Below are 23,456 nucleotides of genomic sequence, written 5' to 3' on the forward strand. Positions count from 1 at the left end.
GGAAATGTTACATGCTGTGGTTTGCATCAGCATCGAATAAAAATGTAGGTGATTTCAGTGTCTTCCATTTTAAGCTGTATCTAAATCACCTGTACTGTCCTGAAAACTTTTTTCTTCGTGAATGCAATGTGGAAAGGTGATCGGGCATCATTGGTGTTTAAAAGTCAGAACTGAACCTGAGCTGACATTTCTGAGGATGTAAGACTTACACAGAATTCTGCCCCAGCAGGAAGGAATAATATTGACTAACAAGACTTCAGCCTGCTCTTGGAGACCCTGAATGTACACTGTGCTTATATTTTTAGCATGAAGGTTTTATTTTCATTGCAATATTCTAATAGTGGGATGGTGAAAACTTAAAGAGTCAGGTTGGTGGGTTGGGATATTTTTTTCCCAGTAAGGGACAAGCACACAGAGAAATGCGATTTTTACCCCAAGAGACTGTAATATGTAATTACAAGTACAACTTGATTGGCTAATTAAGACTTTCCATGTAAGATTTCCAATTTTTTTTTTTTTTTTGGCATTTTATATTGAAGAAATGGCCAAACTTTGCTTACCTTGCCTGGGAGAAGTTTTACTTAAATAAATGCTAAAAAATGGGATAAAATCATTCTTGTAGATATTTGCTGGTCCTAGCTGTGAGACGGTCAGGTCATTGTAGCTTGGCATACTCAACCTCTTAATTTTAATTTTAACTTTCTTTAAATTAGGGCATCATGTTGCAAAGTATACCTGTTAATTTACCCACTTTCAACGCTTGGCATTTTCTAAATTATTAATGTATGTTACTTTTTTTCCTTAACATTGCATATTTCAAATACCATCTCATCTCCAGATTGCTAGTGAATACTTATTAAATAGACCTGCTGGAATAGGTCTGTGTAGGTTTGGCATTGTTTTGGACTTGAAATATTTGCTGACCCATGGTTCCCACGGAGTATTGATTGCGACATTCCATAAATCTGAACACCATGTTGTATCTGCATATTTAATATCAGTTTTGCAGATGTCCTCATCTGGAATAGCTGTTCAGTGCTTCTTTTATGGTTATTAGAGAAACGAAGGCATTTTTTCCAAGGAAGATATTTAAAATTGGTTGTATGGATTTTCTTGTGCAATGGAGAAAAGGTCTAAAGTCAAGTGAGCCAGCTTGCGTCTTGACTCTTTATGAGAAGGTAAAAAAACCAATTCCTTAAGCCCTTTCCATTATGCTGTCCCACAGAATGATATCTAATAGATTGACACATGCTAAAGAATCACCCATTTTCCATGATTTGTCGAGTTAATTAGACAGATTCTGCCTATGTCATTTTATGTTCCAAATCCCAGTGACTTGGTTGGCTGGGTTTTGGCAGGGCAACTTGCAGAGCCTGCAGGAAACCACCTGGTCTGTAAAGGCTGCAATGCCTGGCGTTCAGAACAAACCAGTTCTGCAGGGCAGAGCCTCCATCAGGCAGATCCCTGGTAAATGCTGATGGTTAAGCAGCAAGAGGTATTCCAGAAGTGATGTGAGCTGCCTCTGCTTAACAAAATACCCACCCTTTCCCCAGTTTTAGCTTGTCCCAGTCCTCATTTCCTAATCTACTCAAACCACAAGAGAACTGTTTAGCTAATGAATGATTGAAAAGTGTGAACACCGAATTCAATAAGTCAAAAAGAAAACAAACATAAAACCCCACAGAGATAACAAAATGTATTCTTAAATGCATCATTCAATTACTCTACTCACTCTTTGCTTCCCATTACACTCTCCTTTGTCAGTACACTGTGTATCTAAATGGCAATCTCTTTGTGTCAAGGAATTTCTCTTCATGCCTTTATCTGCTGGTGCAGAATACTGTTGGTACTTTGCAAAATCAAACAATAAAAAGAATTGATTGCAAGCAACGTAGGACTTGCATGATAGCTAGTGAAGCTTCTCAGGGTTTTCCCTAAGAAGTACTGATGCAGCCACCAAAGTTTGCAGATTTGAGCTTCTCTGGTCTTTACAAACGAGGCAGTTTCAGGTAACTGCTGTTAAAAAACTTTAGTTCCTTATGTCTCCAAGGGGGATACAAGCCACAGAAGGATTGTGTTGATACAGCATTATTCTTTGGTTTCTCCTAGAGGATAATTCAGCCAGGAATCATGTTGCTATTATTTGCTGAAAATTGTTTGTCTCCCAGGATGCGTGTTGTATCAGATTTTTCATCCAAGATTTTCTTTCTCAAAAGTTCCATGAAAGTTGGTTCATCAACTCGGCACAAATGGAGCAAACCCCCCTCAAAAGGGAGGCTGGAACAAGATGATTTTAGGTTTCAGGTCCCTTCCAACCAAAAGCATTCTATGTTTCTTTTCAGCTCAAAGACCACCCTCATTGTTAAACACAGAAGTTCCCTTGCCTCAGAGAATGGAGCCATCTCCTTTGTCTTGCACCATTCTTAGGAGGTCTTTCTTAACTGCCTGTAATGCAAATAATTCAAAGGCAGAGCTAACATTTGTATTATTAGATGCATGGCATCAATGCTTCTTGGGATCTCAAAATCCTCATTTTCAGTGTACTAGCATCTGAAAATGATTGTACGATCCTCTGGAGACGTTGCTTGGATATTGCAAGCAGATGTTAGAAAAAAAAATGAAAATGGATAGTGGTATTGATGAGTCCCATCATAAAAAGATAAAATAAAAATGTCATTACCTTTGCATTGCTGTGTAGCTAAGATGATGAAATGCTGCAGTTATTATGGAAGAAATGGTCTTTTTGCATCCTCCAGCTATAGTCTATTGCACAAGATTAACACCAAGAGTCTTTGCTAATTAGTTTTTATGGTCAAACAATTTTCATGAAGTTGGTTTCAAAGAAATCAAAATTAAACTCCTCATAGCTCTGAAAGGTAGAATTATGGAATATGAATGCATAGATAATCTTTACAAGCTAGAGGAAAATGATCATTGAGCAACTAAAGCAATAAAAAAGACCCAGCAATATCTCAGGTATTTGCAATATAGTCTGTTTGGGTAAGCGATGACACTAGGAATTTTGGAAATGCAGTTAAAGCAGGGTGAGGGATACACAGGGTTATAATTTGACAGCACACCCTGATGGAAAACTTCACTCTTTACTCATCTTTGTAAAATTAAAATCTGTAAGAATAAGATGTGGACTGAATTTATCCCATCAGAACTGCCACAAATCAAAATGCATAATTTCCCCCTCCACCATTTTTCCTTAGTTCCTTTTCACATTGCTTTGTTAGTTTGCTCTACCTTCAAAATAAGCCACGTACTGGCTTCATCCCACAGCATTAGTCCACCTTCTATTTGAAAGTGTAATGACAAAACCAGAATGTGGTGTTGCTTTTCTAAGTCAAACAACCTTAATTTACCTGTGTGTTTGTGCAGATAAGCTTTACTAAACTGTGGCCCAGTAAATATCCTCCCTCCAGTGAGCCTGTAGCAATTACATTTCACAGACAGAAAAGGAAGCACTGGATTTAGTACAGTTTTCAAAACAACTTGTGTTTATAGCAGAAAAACATTAAAGCATTTAGGGGCTCGTATCCTAGTCACTACCAATAAATTTCTGGCTCCCAGAAGATTTAGCAACTTAAGTACTCCTGAAAAATCTATCTTTTGTTCACAGGCAGTTATAGCTGAATCAAAAGCATTTAATTCTTTTACAGAAGAAAGGGGAGGTCTTAACTTTATTGGGGGCTACATTTGGAATTAGGACCATCCTTTACAGTGGATAATGGAGATAAAAGCATACAAATCCAAAAGAACTAGATGTCTTAACTGTTTCATTAATTAGCTTTGCCCCATTTCAGTGTCATTGATCCCTTGGACAGATGAGAACTTTACCTCATAATAAATAACTATGAAACATCAGAGACATGCACAAAGGAAGTTCTCGTAGGCTGGCTTTGTTCAGTATGGTTTCATGGGAACATGTTGTTTTTCTGCTTGTCCTGTGGAGCCCTAGAAAAGAGATGTTTACAGTTCTGATAAGGTTTGCATATCTGAGGTTCCTCATACACTGCTTTCTTTGGTCCCATTGTTAATGTTTGCATAATTAAATACTGGGATGAAGTTGAGGATTATTCTGCCTTAGTCTAGATTATTCCAGCTCTAAGAACCTGCAAAAACTTATTGTTGTCCTAAAGTAGTACAGGGAGACCATGAGATCCTTTCAATAGAATCTTGTCCTCTTGTGCCAGGATTTGGGGTTTTTTTGTTGCTTTGGGGCTTTTACCTAGTCTTACAAATTCCCAGCATCATTGTTAAGAAATTAACACACATCTAATAGTAGAATCTTACCCCTTCAGAGACACATCTGACCAAAGGCATTTGAGGTAACCAGGTCTACAGGCTATTCATGGTTTCAAAGTCTTATCAGCTCCATTTCAAAACGGGTGTATTCTCTCCCAGGCAATCTCAACAGCCTGTTGAGATCTTAACTTTTATTTTTTTTTTTTTTTAAGATTGATGACACAGGCCAAATAAATGTAAAACTTGATTTCGAGATTCATCACTTCAACCCTTGTGTACAAAGCCAGGTTGGATGGGATGTTGAACAGGAGCCCATGGAAGGGGATTGGAACAAGGTGATCTTTAAGGTCCCTTTTAACCCAAAATTTTCTGTGATTCTACCATCCCAAAAATGCTCCAATGACTGTCATTTTCTATTCAAGACATCACTATCCAGTAATAAATTCATCTATTACTACACCAGATTAAAGGATGTGAAGCCTTGAAATGCAACAAGAGGTTAAACTATGGAGTGGCCCAGATACACTCCATTAAGTAAAGAAAAAAAACCAAACATATTTCAAGTGTTTGGAAAAGTTTCTTTAGTTGTTGTAAAATTGTTCAACAGACTCCATACAAGAAAAGGGGTTGGCACCATTAAATCATTAAGAGAATACACTTCTTATTTGGAAGTTACGATTAATTTTTTCTGAAGCTTAAATGCAATAAACCCCTGTTGTGTGGCAGAGACTGTGACATTCTGTTACAGGTTAATTTCTTTCCTTGCAAATTAGAAAATAGTGTGACTTGCAAAACAGGAGAGAGAAGGGGGAAATATGCCAGCAGCTGTGCTTAGACTTTTTTTGCCTTTTGGCTTCTTTCATTTTCTAGTCTGCTGCATTTCTTCTTTCAGTGATTTGGATGCTAGATGCCAATTTGAATTTCCAGTGCATTTAGCATCCTACAACACCAGGGAATTTAAAAGATAATTAAGAATATATAGGGCATTCAAAAAAAATCTATTTTTCAACAGTCCTTTCTATCTTTTTTACCTCTCTGTGATCACAGTGATAGCAGAATCCAGTAAACCATTACCACAAAGAGCCAGTCACACATTTATTTTGCAAAGGTGTGTTTATAGTCGGAACTAGATGGGGCTGGCTCATCGCTTGCAATCTCTGGAGGGCTCTTTCACAGATCAACAGACTATAAGATTGTTTTCCTGGATATGAGCCACTGATGGACCCATACAGGCTAGTAAGAGTCATGTAAGAGTCTTTTATCCTGTCTCAGCGGGGACATCTTCCCCATGGGCTTCACAAGAGTGTGTTTTCCTAGCAGCGGATTTAACAGGGGGGAGAGAGGGGATGGAAAGAAGATTAATGTTTCTGCCAGTTCCCCGCAAGTTCACAGAAAATATTGGCTAGAGCAGGAGTGGCCCAACTCCGTCATGCTCCAGCCTTTTCTGTGTACTTAGAGTGGCATGTTTTTAATCAAATGTGAAATATAGCTTTAGCAGGTCGAATGGATTAGCCTTCCTTGTAAGTAACTCTGCCTGCTTTAGTCAAGAGTGCAACTTTTTTTTTATAATGTTTCACGCTTAAGGTTGTCGTCTTTAACTTCATCAGTTTAATGGGTCTTTGGAGTTTTGATTGTTGAAGGTGAGAACTATTTAATAACCATATCTGATTGAGCTTCTTCCAAGTACATACAGTGAAGACAGCAAGGTAAGAAATTCCTCAGCTGGTCTGTCATAAAAGCTTGGAAAGGCTTGAGACAAACAGGGGGTTCTGCTCCTTTTTTAATACCATATTGGGATTACAGTGATCCTAAATATTTAAGTTTTCCGTGCTTTGGGATTTCAGATCTGCCTATGTTTAGGAAGTGAATATCCTTGGACTCAGAAACTGGGAAATCTGTTCATGACAATGTACATAACCGATTTCCCTCCTCTAATGCTGGTTGTTATTTATCAGAATCTCATCAGTCTCCTGTTCTTATACAGTGCTGAAGTTATCAAAGATAACAGGGAGGATTTTCAGCTTCCTTATTTCTGTGCCTCAGAATCAGCTGCGCCTCTAATAAAGTTAGGCTGTTCGTATCAAACCATCCCTTATCAGTAATGCACTTTGAAAGCTGTTCTATCTGGTTAAATCCAAGTGTAATAATAGACCTCGTACCTGTCACATCCTCAGGCTGCTCTAAAGTGTTGTTGCTCCACTAAAATAAACAGTTCAGGTGATTTCCCTGTGCCAAGAAATTCAAGCAAATCTTAGAAATTATTTTTTTAATTATTTAATTTTCAGAGTTATTGAAAGTTTGGTTTGTTTTTGAGTTTTTTTTCAATTAACTACCATATTTCAGTGTTAGATATAGTATGAAATGGCTGTCAATTTTTCTTGCAACTCAGATTTTGAAAAATTTGTGTGTTATTTGCACTTATCTTTTACGTTTCTGACCTATGGTTCAATGTGTCATTCAGATAAGTTTCTAGAAGCTTGTTCATTTTACTAAGTGTGGTTATAAAAAAAAAAAAAAATTAAAAAAAATTTCTCAAATCTTTTAAAGTTGTCTTTATAGGAATCCATGGAATTAGAAGACTAAAGAGAGACAACAAAGTACAAATATAGCCAAAGATTCGTGGGCTGAAAGAGGTCTCCTGTTTTAAGACAAGGTTCTATTTGCATAGAGGTAGATAGGAAATTTTAACATTCTGTTTATTAGAAACCAACAACGAGTCATCTGAGATGACTCCCTGTCATGTCAAAATATGATGCAACAGCCAGCAATGTGATAGCAGACTGTAAAGACTCCAGCAGTCCTGACATTCTGCAAAATTTTCAGGCCACGGAGAACAGGGAAACACGGTAGCTTGGCCTTTTACCATTGGATTAAAAATGCAAGACATAGTTCTTTGATTTCCATGAGGATCATCTGCTAGTCATTGCAATGTAACAAAATTCATTTCTTACCATAATAGATTTATAAATTATTTTAAAGGGGGGAAAAAGAAAAGCGCACCCCAGCAGTATTGCAAAAGATGTTGGAACCAGATTCTCTGTTTCGTATTCCCAGCTCCTCGCACATTCCAGTCACGTATCTTATCTATTCCTCTGCCTGTCTGTCCATTAAGTAGGAATAAAATTCAAAGGATGCCTGGTGTCTTCTGCACTTTTTTAATTTGACTGTTGGTTCAAGGCCATGTTTCAGCAAAGCATGTCAGCATTTGTTTAAGTCTCGCTGCCTTTAGAGATGAGTGCAGTGTTTTGAGAAACTGAGGCCTCTGAAGCTGTGTGAAAACAGTACATCCTCAGTATAAATAATATCTCTTGCTTTATCTGATTAGTGATGGGCCATGCTTTCTCTTTTCCCCTGCTTTTTAAAGCAACTGCCTTCATTTATCACCATCCAGGGACCTATTTGGGTAGTCAGTGGACAGAAAACACGGCATGAATCTGTTGGAAAAATAATTTGGCTCGTGTAGTTCTTCTAAATATAACTCCCTGATCAAAGCACAGTGTCTTTTATAAGTCCTATCCAAAACAGATATTAGATGAAGAATATACTGAAGCCTTCAGACTTTTGACTGTGCCTTTTCAAAGGCATGCCATCCTGAACGTACCATCATGTGATGCTGTTTGAACTGAGCAAACATTTTTCCTTCAACTTCTTTCTCTTGCATTATACAGCTTTTAAAAAAATCTAAAAAAAAAGGCCTTTTCAATTAAAATGCTGGGGATTTTTGAAGGCTGCTGGAGAAGAGCAATTGTACTGCTATGACTTAGAACCATTTTTTTTTATTTGTAGCAACTTATGGGCATAAATAAACATAAACTATTTCAGGGTTTTGTGGTACGTTCATAAACATGAGAGTCCTTGCAGCTGAAATGGAATCCTTCTGAAATGACAGTTAATAAAAGCTATTTTTGATTTAGGTACTAACCAGTTTGTACCGTAACAAGTGTCTTTCAGGTGACTCTTATTGTCTTGGTCAGAGATACAGGTGTAAGCATAAGAATATGACTAAACCCTGGTGAATTTTACCAATTACTGAGCATTGAACCATCATTGAAATGCTTTTCCAATGCTGTGGTTTTCTAAAATAAAATTATTAGCTGCTCTCGGGGTGCAATCACAGGAGACGAGGACATGCAGAGGCACAAGGCTTTCCTACAAGTGCACCAGGGAGAGAAAGCTGTTGTTCCTGTAAAACTGCCACAAACAGTGCTAATTAATATACTGATTTTACAAGTGATGTAGGAAACTTATGTAGACAGAATTAATTATTAAGCTCTCTTTCATCAAAACACTGTTTCTAAGCTGCTTTGCATGATTATAATGTGAACCTGCCCTACAAAGAAGTTGCAGATCTAAGATCACATCCAGACAACAGTCATGTACTTTATCAACAGTTTGAAGATGAATGTATGCACACACCCAGTGAAATTAGGGAGCCTGGTTTGGAGAGATGCTGTCAGGATCAAAGCCTGGGGAGTGTGACACAGTGAGTGAAGTCAACACACTTCAGGGGAAAGAAAGACTTTACCAAGTCAGTGACAATCCCTGTGACTGCTCCCTCGCTTTCTAGTTTTTAAAGTATAAAGTTTTTTGATAGTTCTATGAACTTTACCATGTCATTTTTATCAGAATGAAGAGAGGGATGTAGTAAACAAATCCTGCTGTGATTGTGCTGGAATTGTACTCTCTTGGTGCTGGATTTACTCCTGAACTACCTGCAAGGATCTGCAGTAGCTATTCTACAGTGAGCTGGGTTTATTCGTGGTTTGGTTTGGGTTGTTGTTTAAGTTTTTTGGTTGGGTTTTGTTTTTTGGTTGGTTGGTTTTGGGTTTGGGTTCTTTTTTTTTTAGCTATGTAATTGGGGTTCATGCTTCAGGGACCTGTTTTTAGAATTACAGCAAAAATCAGACCTTGCAGCAGAGAAGAGTTTGCAACAGACCAAAGGCCAGATTGTTATTTCTAATGCTGGTTTTATTCTTAGCCTTGCATATTGATGCTACTCATGTCTGGAGCACATAAAAATGGGATATTGATGACTTTCAGACTCCAAAACCCTTCTGCTTGTCTAGAATGCAATTATATAAGTGGCAGTAAGTGATGCCTGAATGAGATTAATATAGGCTGCTTTGCTCCTCACTGCTACAGGTAGGAATGAGAAGATCTAGGGAATGACTATTGAAAGTATTAAGCAATTAAGGTGGGTAGTAAAAAGTGGAGACTGACTGGGTTTTTTTCTTTAACTTCATGATAATTTGAAGAAATGAGTAGCTGCATTATATAAACCATCAGATGTGATGATGCATTACATATATAATTCTTATTTCACTCAAGAGCAGCTTCAAAAGACCTAGTGCTCCTTCTCAATCTGATTATAAGCAAATGGAGAATATTTAATGATTCAAGTCTCACTTTACAGCCTAAATGTTTACATCCGTCTAACTTAATAAAATTAAAAATAGAGTTTTTGCAATTTAAAAGCAATTTAGTATACAAAATGACAATAGTGTACAGGTAGAGGTTCAGCCTCCACTGATAGGTCATGTCTCTGTACTGGTTTGGTTTAGGGCAGAACCTGTTCACAATTTTACATCTCTATAAATTGACAGTGACTTCATTAGTGCCACTACACCTAATCTGTGTAATTCAAGTAAGAACTGAGACCCTGAGGGTTGAAAAGCACAATGTTGAATTGCAATAACTCTGAAGCCAATCACTGTACAATTTCCCTTCGGTTCCATGGGAAGTGAAGTATCTGGATACCTGGATAAACTCTGAATAGTTGGGGGTATATAAATTCTGGGGGTTGACTTGAGGAGCTGAGCTTTCAGGAAAGGACTTTTTGTTTGGGTTGGTTGTTTGTTCATTTGTTTTACCACAGAAAGTGAAAGGATTGTATTTATTACATTGCTGTAATTCACAGGACCACAGAATATTTTGGGGTGGAAGCAACCTTAAAGATCATCTAGTTCCCACCCCCCTGCCATGGCCAGGGCCTTCTTCCACTATCCCAGGTTGCTCCAAGCCCTGCCCAACCTGGCCTTCAACACTTCCAAGGATGGTGCATTTACAAATTCTCTGGGCAACCTGTGCCAGTGTCTCAACACCCTCACAGTAAAGAATTTCATCCTAATATCTAATCTAAACCAGCCCTCAGTTTGAAGTCATTGCTACTTGTGCTGTCATTTCATGCCCTTATAAAAAGCCCTTCTACACCTCTCTTACAAACCCCTTTTCAGTACTGCAAGGTGCTGTAAGGTCTCCCCAGAGCCTTCTCCTCTCCAGACTCAAGAATTCCAGTTTCTCTGCCTTTCTTCATAGGAGAGGTGCTCCAGCTTTGTGATCATCTTCATAGCCTCCCCTGGACTTGTCCTTTTTAAGAACATGAGATGTGTCCTTCCAGGGCCCAGCCCTACCAGAGTAGAGGGGCAGGATCACCTCCCTCGACCTGCTGGCCAAGTTTGTCTTGATTCAGCCCAGGACACATTTGGCTTTCTGGGATGTGAGCACACCTTGCTGGGTCACTCTGAGCTTCATGTCCCCCAGCACCCTCAAGTTCTTCTCCCCAGGGCTGCTCTCAATCCATTCTCTGCCCAACCTGTGCTTGTGCTTGGGATTGCCTAAAGCCAGGTGCACTTGGCCTTGTTGAACTTCCTGAGGTTTGCACAGTTGCATCCCTCAAGCCTGTCCAGGTCCCTCTGGATGACATCCCTTCCCTCCAGGATGTCGACTGCGCCACACAGCTCAGTGTTGGCAGCAAACTTGCTGAGGTTGTGCTCAATCCAGTGTCTGTGCTGCCAACAAAAATGTTGAAGTGTGCCCATTGATGTGTGATAGCCCATTCACTACAAAGTAAACCATACCAGGGGAAAAAGACTTGCTCCTTTCTTGAAAGTATACTATTAAAACATATTGAACTTAAATAAGTCCATTGAATTTCATTGTGGAAGAATCACTTGAAAAGTTACCTAAACTGACACTAACAGTGCTCTGGGAAATGAAGCAACAGAACAAAATTCTGATCTTATTTATACTGATGTAATTAAGGAAAATTGTAGGCTCTTTGGTCTTTAAGGTGCATGAAGAGGGACAATGGGGGCTACAATAATAAAACTAATATACCAAAGAAAATCACTGACACTGCTGTAAAGCTGCTTTATGGGCAACAGTAAAGCTGCTCAACACATAAAGCATCCATAACACACTTTTCTCAGGAGTTTGTTCACATAATAAGCACACGAGTGTGGGAATGAGAAGGTTGATTATCTTCTACATTAAAGTCTTTTTTATGTCTCTCTGGAATATAAAGCAGCTGTAGAAAAGAATTTACACCTATATTCAGCTCCCTGCTGAATGATGGGATGCTCATGATGTCTGGAACATAGAGGTGATATGTGTGTGAGTGAGTGGGAACAATGCCTACATACATATATTTTTTTTTTTCAGTGCCAAATAGGGTTTTCTGCTTTGCAGTGCTCATAGGGAAGCTGGAGCACAGGACTTTGCTTGAGCACAGGACTTTGACAGGCTCCCAAATTGTGCTGGTGCCCTTTCTAGGAGCGGGTTTATTCAAGGCAACATGAAATAAAATCTGCTAACCTGGTCCTTACTGCAGACAAAGAGGGGATGGTGGCCTCCCTTTCTCTGCAAAGAGGAATCTGGGGTGTTGAGCTACCAGCTGCTCCTGCCAGAGGTACATCTGAGGATGGTGCGGGGAAAGGATTCAGATTTTAGGCCAGACAGTGTGGATGAGGCAAAATGTCTGCTGAGAGCACTTGTGTGCACCGTGTAGGGCAGCTGATGTCACTGCTCCTGCTTTGCTTTGGTGCCTCTTGGGGCTCTGTGGAAAATCCCCTCTATTATGTTGCAAGAAAATAGATCAGTATGTGTCTGCAGCTCCTCTATGCCGAGCAGCACTGATAGCCATGTCATCCTTAGCTTCTCTAGCACTAGTAAAGCTGCTATTTCTCCTCTACTAGAACATAAAAAAAAAAAAAAGTAAAAACACCAACAGTTTTTTTAAAGTGTGGCAACTGTGTGCATAGCTCCTTTTGAAACTTTTGAAATGCCCAATCTTTCAGAAGTATCCACTAATTAGGGCTGCCAATTGCAGCCCTAATGTTTCAGATTTTTCAGATCTTCTGAGGGATTGATGCTTTCATTGATCTTTAAGAGGAGTGGACAGTCTGAGCATCTGAAAATACGTGAGACAGGCAGATGAATGTTGATGCACCAGAGGGAGAGTGTGGAAAGACCATGCTTTGTTTGATATTACTAATTGTTTTGTTTTGGCAATTAAGTATTTTTTGAAGTAAGTGCCTGATTTGGTAAGAGATGAAAGAGGGGATTGAGTGTGACCCACTGAAAATTTTTTCTAGCCCTAGCTGCTTATTATGAAATTAGTTCGTGTTTCAGAGTAAAACACACAGACAGACTTGGTGGTATGGAAACTATCAATTATCTGTATATACAGAGAAATCCCTTTCTATGAGATGTCATCTTCTCATGTGGCTGTCTTCTAAATATATTCTTTTGAATGTTTTAATTATTTGGTGATGTTTTAAAAAATACCAGTGAAAAGCAAAATAGATTGTGATGGAAAACAGTTGGAAATATTGTTCATTCTTTTATTTCCCCAAAATATATTCAAAACCAGTTCTTTTGGCCATTTTAAAATACTGCTGCTGGTTTGGTCAAGAAGCGTATAACCCTCAGTTAAGAAATGTTTGAAACCATTATGAACTATTGATTTTAGTGCCTTTTTGTTAAAATAATAATAATACTGTGTTGTTTGCTTCATTTTCTCCCTCAGCTGAGGAGCAATTACTCTGAAGTTAGGTGGTAGACACAGACTCCAGCAGGAGTGTTTGTGTTACTGTGATTATCAGACACACAGACACATTATGGAATGACCTGAAGAACACGCTGAAGTATTTTGGGCACCTTTAATCCAGACCTTTTCTGCACCAAATGTCTATTTGAAATACAACCTGACATACCTCCAAGGAGTTGGGACTTAATTTTCCACACAAAAAACAAAAATCAATGAAAAAAATTAGACCTTACAAACGATTTACTTTAAAGGAAGGATGGGGCTTCCAAAATAATTAAATCAGTTTATAAAACACACAAGAAGAAAAACAAAGACCCACGATGCCAAAAATTTTGGATGTATTTTTTAGGAACATGAATGGATTTTATAAAGGGTTCATCCAGGCTGCTGTAACTCGTTCCATAAGGCTGATCCTTGGCCACAGCCAGTCACCAGCTCCATCTCTGTGGCTTTGCAGATGATCTTTCTCTGTAGCTGCAGCTCTCAATGCAAAAAAAAAAAAAAAGGAGCAGCAGAAAAGGGCACACAAAAGGAAGCAAAAAAAAGAAAAAAAAAGAGAGGAAGAGAACAGGGCTCTTAACAGTACAGCTTGATTTGATGTTTTGCCTGAATCTTCACAAGTGTAAATATTTGACTGCATTTTTGGTGCTTTTTTTATTCCCCTTCAGGTAGAGTATTTGTTTACACAGCATAACATTTCCTTCTTCCTCTCTTCTGTTCTTTTCGCTTCACGAGTGAAAATCTGCAGGTTTTTTGGCAAGGGTTTAAAGATAATAACAGCAGTGAGTGTGAATGCTGCTTTGTCTTGAAATTGTAAAAATCACTCTCCTTTTACTAAAGGCTTCCATAGGAAGGAACATTTGAACTTTGACTCATTCTTTTGCAGCCTAATGCCAGCAAGGCCCTAAATGGACCTGCAAGGCTTGGTTAACAAAACCATCAGATTTTTTAATGTGAACATCCATGTTTCAAATCCTTGCCCAGGTGAGACCTTCCTTACAAAGAGGAGGGCAATTTGGCAGCTAATGCTGGAAGTCTTGCTTGACTACTGTCTATTTCATTAATGTTAATGAATGCTGGGAGCATATACACCAAGAATATTGCCCTCTTTTACAGGAGAAAAATAGCACAGAGTTCTATTCCCAGGGAAAAAAAATATGTATATCCCTACTTCTAGGAATCACATTCATCATTTAATCTTTCATCCAGCCACCAATGCCTCCAGCATGTGTTGCCTCCTACTACATGCACGTGGTAGGATTGTTCAGGGTCAGGGGAGTTTACCTTTTCTTTGGAGGTTTGTGTTGTTTGTTTAGCAGGCAGCAACAAACAACTATAAGCGTGTTCTTTCAGATGTGTAGATGTAGTTTTGGTTATAAAGCTTATCTGGTTCTATATGATGGTTGATTTTAAATGCCATTCAAAAAAAAACAAACAAAAAAACAAAACTCAACCCTAATTAAGCCTTTAAAATCCATAAACAAAAGGATGTGTTGTCATTTGGGAGGTTCATACCCCATTTCTGGGATCTTGCACAACAGAATAGTCACAAAGAAGATTTAACACTGCAACATCTCTGACATTAAAAATCTCCCTCTTTCGAGTGATTTTACTGAAGTGAAGTATATAGCTGTAAGATTTAGTAGTAGCTTAATTTAAGAATATTGAAACCTGATGATTGAGTGAAACAGCTTTTCCTAACGAGTACCTTGCTCCCAAGGTACAGAAGATGACTTGCAATTTTTTTTCTTAATGAAAATGGAATAGGAGGAATTAGGTTTCACAGGCCTGTTTCAGAAGTGCTAATGCAAGAAGCAAATGATAATGAAAGTACAAATTTTTTTTTTGGTCATGTAAAGGAAAGTTGCTGAACCCGTAATGACTGACAAGGGCCGATTTTCACATTACTAATAATTTTCTCTGTGTGTTTTATTATGAAATTATTGGCCACTTAAATACCTTAATAAAATAACCAGGTTTGAAAGACCAGCATGGGATAGTGTGGAAGATGTCATGCTGTCATCTGTGCCATTTCCCATTGAAAAGGTTCAATCTTATTTATTTTGACTTATGATTTAGGAAAGAACATCTTTTCTAGAAAAACGTGCAAGCACCTTGCAATTAGTTGTTCACACCCATGGCTTCTCCAGGACAGAAGGTCAGCTAGGTTGATGATTTTTCTGTCTTAAATTGGTCATATTGCTTGACTTACGAGAAAAAAAAATTATTCAAGACAGTAATATTCTTTTAAATCACACAAGACAGGAAAAACCCCCTCATTTGTTTGGAAGCAAACAGAAGATTGTTGTAGTGCAATTGAAATAAGTGGAAATTATTTGGGGATGGACTTTGTGGCCCCCAAAAATATTTCCTTGATGAGTTCCTAAACTCTAGACATTCTGAATGTTATTAGGAACTTTTAAGCTATATTTAGCTTTGCATGCATGAGGTCATCTATGAAATGCTGTTCTCTGTCTGTGGAGAAAGAAATCCTTAAAAACAAGATTCAGTGTCTCCATGGGTTTTCATACTGAACTAATCCTCTGGGAATTTCATTCTCCCTTCAGTTCAGCAGTTTTGGTCCTTGGGAATGATTTCATACCATTTGAAGTAATGAATCCAGCTTCTGTGACACTGACATACTCAATACTGATTTTATGTAAGTGCTTCCTAGGAAGTAGTATATAGCTAGACTGAAATATGGACAATGTGGGTTCCCATTAGCTGAAATACCTGAAGAAATTGTTATATTTAGAATTTTGTTCACTTATGCTTAATAGAGCTCCACTTAAAGTTAGGGAAAATTGGTTTCATTTTCTCTTGCTACCATTAATAGCTATTAGAGTTGAAAATAAGGCTTTAAACATATCATTAAGGTACACTTAAGTAACTTGCTACTGACAATTAACTCAGCATGGTAATACATTATCATAACATTTTTCTTTGATAGGTTTGTCTTTTAAAAGATATGAGGAAAGACAAAAGATGGTTTTGTAAGAATCCTGCTGAAATTTTTTTCTATTTTAATATAACCTACATTTTGTTATTTTATCGGTGAAATATGTTTCAATATATAAGTTTAGAAAACATTTATTTGGTGCTTCATAGAAAGGTAGAATCATAGAATGGTTTGTTGTTGTAGGGGACCTTAAAGATCATCTAGTTAGTTCCCAACCCCCTGCCATGGGCAAGGACATCTTCCACCAAACCAAACCAGGTTGCTGAAAGCTGTTTGATGTTAAGCATTTGTAACAGACCCTGTTGAGGGGGTGTCTGGGTTTTGTTGCTTTATTTATGTGGGTACAGTATTCAAGTGGGATGGATGCAGAACAGAATTTGTTACACACTTCACAGTTCTTAAGGTTTGGGAGATTACTTTAATAGCCAAAGAATACAAATACAGGCAGAATTCAGACCCACATTCAAGCATGGTTTGCTTTCAGGTTTTATTAAAATCCTCTTCAGCAGAAAGCATGATGACTTCTAGGAAAAAAAATCTGATTACCGACATCTCAGCATAACAAGCCATGTGTTTTCCCTTTCAAGACAATAGTAAAAATCCAGCACTGCACTTAAACTGGGAGCACATTTTGTGCTGATTTTAAAGAATGGAGTTAATAGTGAGTGAGTGAGCGTGGAGCTCCTCGGCACAGGCACCAAGGACTGCCACCTCCCAAAGCCGAGCTGGAATGTTACGGTGACAGCAGCGACTTCAGTGACATCCTCCACTCCTTGCAGAGCCAATGGGCATTGACCTTATCCTGTCAAAGTATGTAAAAAGCAATGTGGACAGCACTGGCTTTGTGAAAACTGGGCACATTTATCCAGGATGTTTCACCGCATTATCACAGAGTCATTTGTAGAAGTGCAGCTCAAATAGCTGCTATGTGTAAGTTTTTTTGCAGTGAAGCTCGAAATGCAACAAAGGCAACAGCAGTGTGACTGAATGTTTTTGTAAATGCTCTAAAAGCAAACCCACCAGTGCCAGGAATACAAAATCCCATCACTTCTGTGCCCCAAATCTCCTCTCCTGATTTCTTGCAAATCCACTCTTGAACATATTGGTTTGAAAATTGTACGTCTTAGGGCCCTGCAGCCTGGCAGTCTGAGCAGTTGGTTTTGTTTTGGGCACTTATGCCATGGTTAACTCTGCAGAACTTTAAGAAATCAGGCAAGTTGCATGCATTCTCCTGCAGCTGATAGTAGCACAGCATCCAAGCAGAGTATTTCCTAACTCAGTCTCCTCCCTTTGCTCCTCAATCATTTCTTGAAAATTCCTTCATAATAACCTTATCCAAACCATAAATATGAAAGTCAAATAAGCCCAAAGGAGATTTATCATCCTCTGACTCTGCACTCCTTTTATGATTAATAATGACATTGATTCCTTTGGAAATGAAACAAAAATTAATTTAAAGGTTCTGATTGGTTTTAGTATTAGGTAAACTTAACATATTGAATGAGCGTAAAACAATTATCAGTCTTATTAACAAAATTAGCTACAGCAAATTTACCAGAAGGAAACTGTTGCTATTTAGCTCCCTAATTATGTCACTGTTCTTTGTGACCAAATGATATAATGAAAATAATTTGATCTACTGGTGCTGCATAGAGAATTTTCTAGGAGCAGCTGAATATCATAATCTGTTTTGAATGTATGTTTTCCTACCCTTCTTCTGTTTCAGAAAGTAGAGGTCAAGGGCTTTAAAGAACTTTTCAATAAAGTGAAATTGAACTAGAATATGGAATAGATTCTTTTCCTATTATGAAATGCTAGATAACCCTTTCCTTGAGGCCAGAACCCTTTGACTTCTTGAAGTGATCTATGGTGTATGAATTTCAGACTCTGGAAAAGCTTAGGATGTCTTTTATCCTGCCTGGCACTAAGGCCAAGGATTGGATTTTCCATGCTGTGCTGTTGTCTCAATCCAACCACACAAACTTGGCAAGTTTTTCTTTCCAACCCTGAGAGTTGATAAAACAGAGAGCAGTTGGATGCCCTCTAGCCACAGGCATTTCAGCCCAGGGGGACAGTCACCTGGCCAACCTTGAAGGCCACCCATACACGGAACTTGGGGTGCCAGCTCTCATCTATTCTGTGTGAGTATCCTGTGCTCATGGGTTAGAAGTGCAGTGGGGTAGAAGCAATGAGAGCTGACGAAGCTGATGAGAGAAGTCAGACGTGATCTCAGAAAACTTCTTGCAAAATGTCTCTACTGGCACTCCTGTACTTCCACCTCAGCAAGCATTTAGATGGTGGGGTCTCTGAGCATTTCTGTCCTACCAGATCTGTCTACCCTCCCTGGCTTCATCCTGACTGGTCAGGATACCACCCTCACTCTCTGTGTGTGTGTGTGTGTGTGTGTGTGTGTGTGTGTGTGTGTGTGTGTGTGTGTGTGTGTGTTCTCATTTCTTCCCCTTGCCATCTGCCTTCCCTGAATTGCCATTAGTGGGCAACTTGGGTCCAGGCACATTTCCTACCCCATACCTGTAACAGCTGTCCCCACTTCTAAGTAGAATCTTTCCCTCTTTCCTTCCCAGTGTAGCTTTATGAACTGGAAAAAGGAGGTTAAGACACTCTGGTACAGGAAGAAACCTGCAGCATGAGAGTGATCTGCATGTTGTAAAACTGCCTTAGATTGTAACAATGAACTTCAATATGATCAACTCCAATATTAAACTTCACAGAAGTGAATGGGAAAGCTGTTGTGGAATAGAAAACCCTCAAGTACATCCCCTGGATGCTTGTTTAATGCTTATGAAGATGCTCTGAACTACACAGCTTGTTTTCTTGCCTACACTCTACTTTACATCTTGATGGTTTGTGTCCTCTGGGAAACATTTTTATTTTTGTTTCATTATTTAAAGCAAGCCTAATATTAATGACAAGGCTGCTGTGCATTAAGGCACTGTGCTACCAATACACATCAGCTCATAACTTTTGGTGAGGCTTTCTACATAATTTATGGCCAAAAGAGAGTAGGCTGACACAAAATCGAGGATTTAACCATGTTTACTGCTTCTTGTGATAATTAGATTGTTTCATACTATAACTACTAAGCAACTGAAGTAAGGTGGGCCTCTGATTAATTGTAAAATGTATAGTCTTCTCTTAAAGAATCAAACATGAAGAACTTGAAATATGTTTTGTAGCCTGTTCTTCATATAGTATTATCAGAAAACCCAAATATTTTACATAAGGTACTTGGGTGCCATCAGATGGACCAGTGCAAGAACTGGCAAGCAGAAATCATGCCCTCATAGGATTTGCCCAATCATCCCCTAATTGCTCAGCTTTATGAAGTTTCCTATGGTATTTCTTGAAAGAGTTGTGTTAGGCCCCAGAAGAAGTTCCAAATATCACAATTTTTCGGTAGTTTCAACACATCTAAACGTGACTGGAAGAGAAAGGGCTTTAAATGAGGAATCAAATCCACACATACTTCTATTAACCTCTGGTTTGGCATATTTTAAATCACTGCACGCATTTCTATATCTTTCCTGATCAGCCATGCTCTGGCATCTGGTTAAAAGCATGTAACAACTCATATGGCTCAGCTTCTCTAAGAAATAAATATACAGGGGGTGTGGTGTCAATGTGAGAAAGATGTAGAAGACTGAACAGGCACCTAGTTCAAAGGCAGTAGGGAAAGATGACATGGGGGGTTAAAAAAACAACAAACCATGTTCCATAAAATCTGTTGTTTTACGTGGGAAGCAGAAGCATTTTTTCCTTACTGATGGATTATGGTAAAATTATAAAAAACATAAAACCATACTCATGCAGTCCTTAAAGAGGCTTTAGATCCAGGAGAGCTAAAACATACACCTTCTTGCCCAGCTAAACTGTAGAAACACTTAGTCCTTTGCTTTGAAATGCATTTTCCCATCAGTCACTCACTCCTGTCGCTCCTCCTCAAAATTATTAAGCATTACAAATCAGAGGTGAGAAAGAGGTTCCTGTACAATCAAAGCATTAATTTTGGTTGCTCATTGTGACACTCAAAAGGGCTCTTTTGATTTCCTAGTGTGATTTGTTTCTTTCCCAAACTGGATAATCCCTACCTACTCTTCTTTCTGCACCTTTTATAGCCGCTCTCCTTGTTTCCCTTTAGATATCCTGAAGTGACACGTGAGGGTGGTGGACTCTTGCTGAAGTTCCTCTGTTAGATAGGAGTATTTGTTGGGCTGTCCCCGAGATGACAAGAGGTGTAACCTTTCCCTAGACATCTTCCTACTTAGTGTAGGGTGCTTTTTTCTGAAAGATGGGTGTTCAGTGACAAGTACATACTGCACAGTTCGGAAATGGCATCCAAAATTAAGCCATCTGTAGAATATATTAGTGAACATCCATCTCTGACTCTCATCAGAGCATGGGGGCTTTAAGAGAAGCCATGACTTGGGTTTTGTGGGGGCTTTATATGTTTTCCTATTTGCATCCTTTGCCAGGAAAACAGAAACACTTATTCCCCAAATCCAGATTCAGAAGGGATAGATCTTTTTTCAGTGGGTCAGAGCCTACCATGCTTCAATCTTAACACACAAATTCCTTTATACAAATCCAGTTTTCCAGTCCCTGATGCAACGTGATTAAGAATAACAGAGTTCCTGCATATGTTACTCCTGCACTTTGTTTTCTCAGTTGTATCTATGAGTGAAATGCATTCAAATGCCACAAATACGTAGCATTTCTGAAGCTGATTGTTATTAATATTGTTCTGTTAGGGTTTTTATAGCTGTAAACCTTTTTGAAGTGCCTAGCAAAAAGTGAGAGGAGCAGCTTTGGAGGGGGGAGGCAACTTTGAAATCCACAGAGCAGAAGCTTTAATCTCCAGTTGTGACTGACATCAAACAAAAGTGCAAAAACTCCCTTTGTTCTTGAGCACAAAGGGTGTGTTTGTTGTTTGTTCAGGGTAAGTGAAAGGCCCCCATGAAGTCCCACTGAAGATGTTTAATGAATCTGGCAGCCTCCACGCTGTCTCTTCTACAGAGTAATCCTAGAGACAGACCCATCACACATAATTTAAGAGAGTGTGACACGACAATCTCTGCTCAGGAGACACTTTGGAGAGAGAATACTTTTATTACTCAACAGCACAGACCCCTCAGGGTTGGTGCTGTGGGGCAGAGCTTTTGGTGGTGGTGGCCAAACTTTCATCTCTAAATTGAGGAGTATTGCTCAGGTATTGCTTATTAAGCTTCTTTGAACTCACAGGTAAAATCAAGTGAATTGTACTCTCTTTAGGGGGCAGGGATTTTGGCAGCCTCAGATTCTAACAGAAGTCAAAGTCAAGAATATCTAAGAAAGGAGGAGGCTTGCTACCAAAATCAGGTCAAACAGGGACATGGATATTAGGGAAGGAAGAGAGAAATTGTATTAAAATTGGAACAATAATGGAAAATACTGAAAAAAAAAATCAAGAGAGTGAACATTCTTAGATGTCAGATCCATTAAGGTTTACCACATATATGTCATCTTCTATCAGTTTGTCCTACTTGATCATTCCTTGGATGAGTAGAACAGGAATAACAATGATATGTGTCTTTAACCTCCCTTGTCCTTGCTGTGATCTAATGTTTAGGGCCTGGGTATTGTGGAACCTGGGCTGTTTACTGCCATGTCTCATGTCCTGTGTGGCTGGGAGCATGTGGAGCAGCTGGTGTGTGATTTTATGGTCTGGGCATGTGTTGTCCATGGGTAGGACAGAGGGGGCTTAAATCCTCCTTAGATTGGAGTGCTCAGGTGGGTGCTTTCATCTTCTCCCAGTTAAATCAGTTTTCAGCCCTGCATCATTCTAAATGGGGTCAATCCATTTCACCATTTCTTCTATAAAACAGGCATAACCTTGTATCCCTACTTTGGGATAAACTATGGAGTGGTGTGTGACAACTCATGGCAGCACCTGTGAAGAAGACATTGCTCTCTTGGAGAACACCATGCTTAGGGTTCTCTTTTTTCCCTAGCTTCCTCATGACATCAATCAAATCATATTTTTTATCCCCACTGCTGGATGTAAATGCAAAATGCATTTGTAATGCAGATGTCAGCCACTCTTGGGACTGCTGAGGGTCTAAGCACTATCTCTGTTGCATTTGATCCCCCTGCCAAATGCCAACCAGGGCCCCAGAAAACCATCAAACATCAGGTCTGATGACTGGGATTTAGACTTGGTACCAAAACAACCTTGACAACCTGGAACATACACAGTCCCTTTCTAAGAGCTTCTCTGCCCAGCATCACTGTTTGAAATATCCCCTGTTTTCTCTTAAATTGCCAGAATATTGTAGGATCTATCTAAAATAGCAGTCCCTGTTTCCCTCCCTTCTTCCCCCACCCGTTATCAAATCAGACGTCCAAAATCAAGTGCCTGTGTGCTCTGCTGACAAGCACAAGGGGATTAGGGAGTGACGGGTTTAACAAAACTGGCTCAAGGTTTTGTAAAATGCATCTTGGAGCCTGAGCTCTGAACGAGCCATAAAATTCCTCCCATGAGGTACAAGTGAGTTTCTACAAGACTGGATCAGAACTTAATAATGTTTTTTCCTAGGTTGTTTTTTTTTTTTCCTTGCTTTCTAAAAGGTGCCAGAAAACCATCTGTTTTAAGATGCTGTGAGACTAACAATGGCTTAATGTAACCATTGTGTAAAAAATCGCAAATATCTTTTACCACCATCAAAAAGAAGTGATTTCTGGGCTGCATGCAAACCATTTGGGGCAATTAGCATGTAATTTAATTTGCATTAATCAGCAGAAGGTCAGCAAGAAATTAACTTTGGGTGTAGATTTTACATATAACAGCATTTGAGAAGAAGGGAGGAACTGTTTTTACAGGGTGTTAATTTGGAGCTAAGTGCATTCAGCAAGTTTGGCGGGGCTTGGCCTTGCAGGAGAAAGATGAATGATGTGGATTTGAGAGCATTGAAAGCACAAAATGATGTGGCAATTTACCAAGCATTTAATGTTGCAATATATAAACACTTTAACAGACTTCTTGGCACTTGTAATGATCAGAGCACAGGTTTTGCTGAAGCACTGAGCACTCTGCTAGCACTGAAGGGCTGAATGTGGACAGGGTCCCACTGGGCTGCGCACACCGACCACGGGTTGTGCCAAATGATTCAAGAACACAGCCAGATATCCCAAAAGCACAGATCTCTCTGCAGCTCTGCAGCATTTCCTTACTGGAAGGAATTCAGGCATATTACTCATTTTCTTGTGTGCCCCTTCAGGCCTCCAGGCATTCCCTCTGCAGCCATTTCATTTCACAAAGTCTCCTGGGGCTCCATGAGCCTGTCATGTGAGCAACATGGTATGTGTTGTGAGAAACCTACTGCTGATGACACAGAAATTAGGGGGTTTTTTTGACAAATGTTTTCT

General features: G+C 39.1%; 1 protein-coding gene across 4 annotated transcripts in view; it reads left to right on the plus strand.

Annotated features, from left to right (window-relative positions):
• CELF2 (CUGBP Elav-like family member 2) overlaps positions 1-23,456 on the plus strand; it is a 543,235-nt gene that overhangs the window by 255,677 nt on the left and 264,102 nt on the right. The gene's annotated exons all lie outside the window — the stretch shown is intronic.

This window comes from Motacilla alba, chromosome 1A, assembly GCF_015832195.1.
Source record: "Motacilla alba alba isolate MOTALB_02 chromosome 1A, Motacilla_alba_V1.0_pri, whole genome shotgun sequence".
Classification (NCBI taxonomy): domain Eukaryota; kingdom Metazoa; phylum Chordata; class Aves; order Passeriformes; family Motacillidae; genus Motacilla; species Motacilla alba.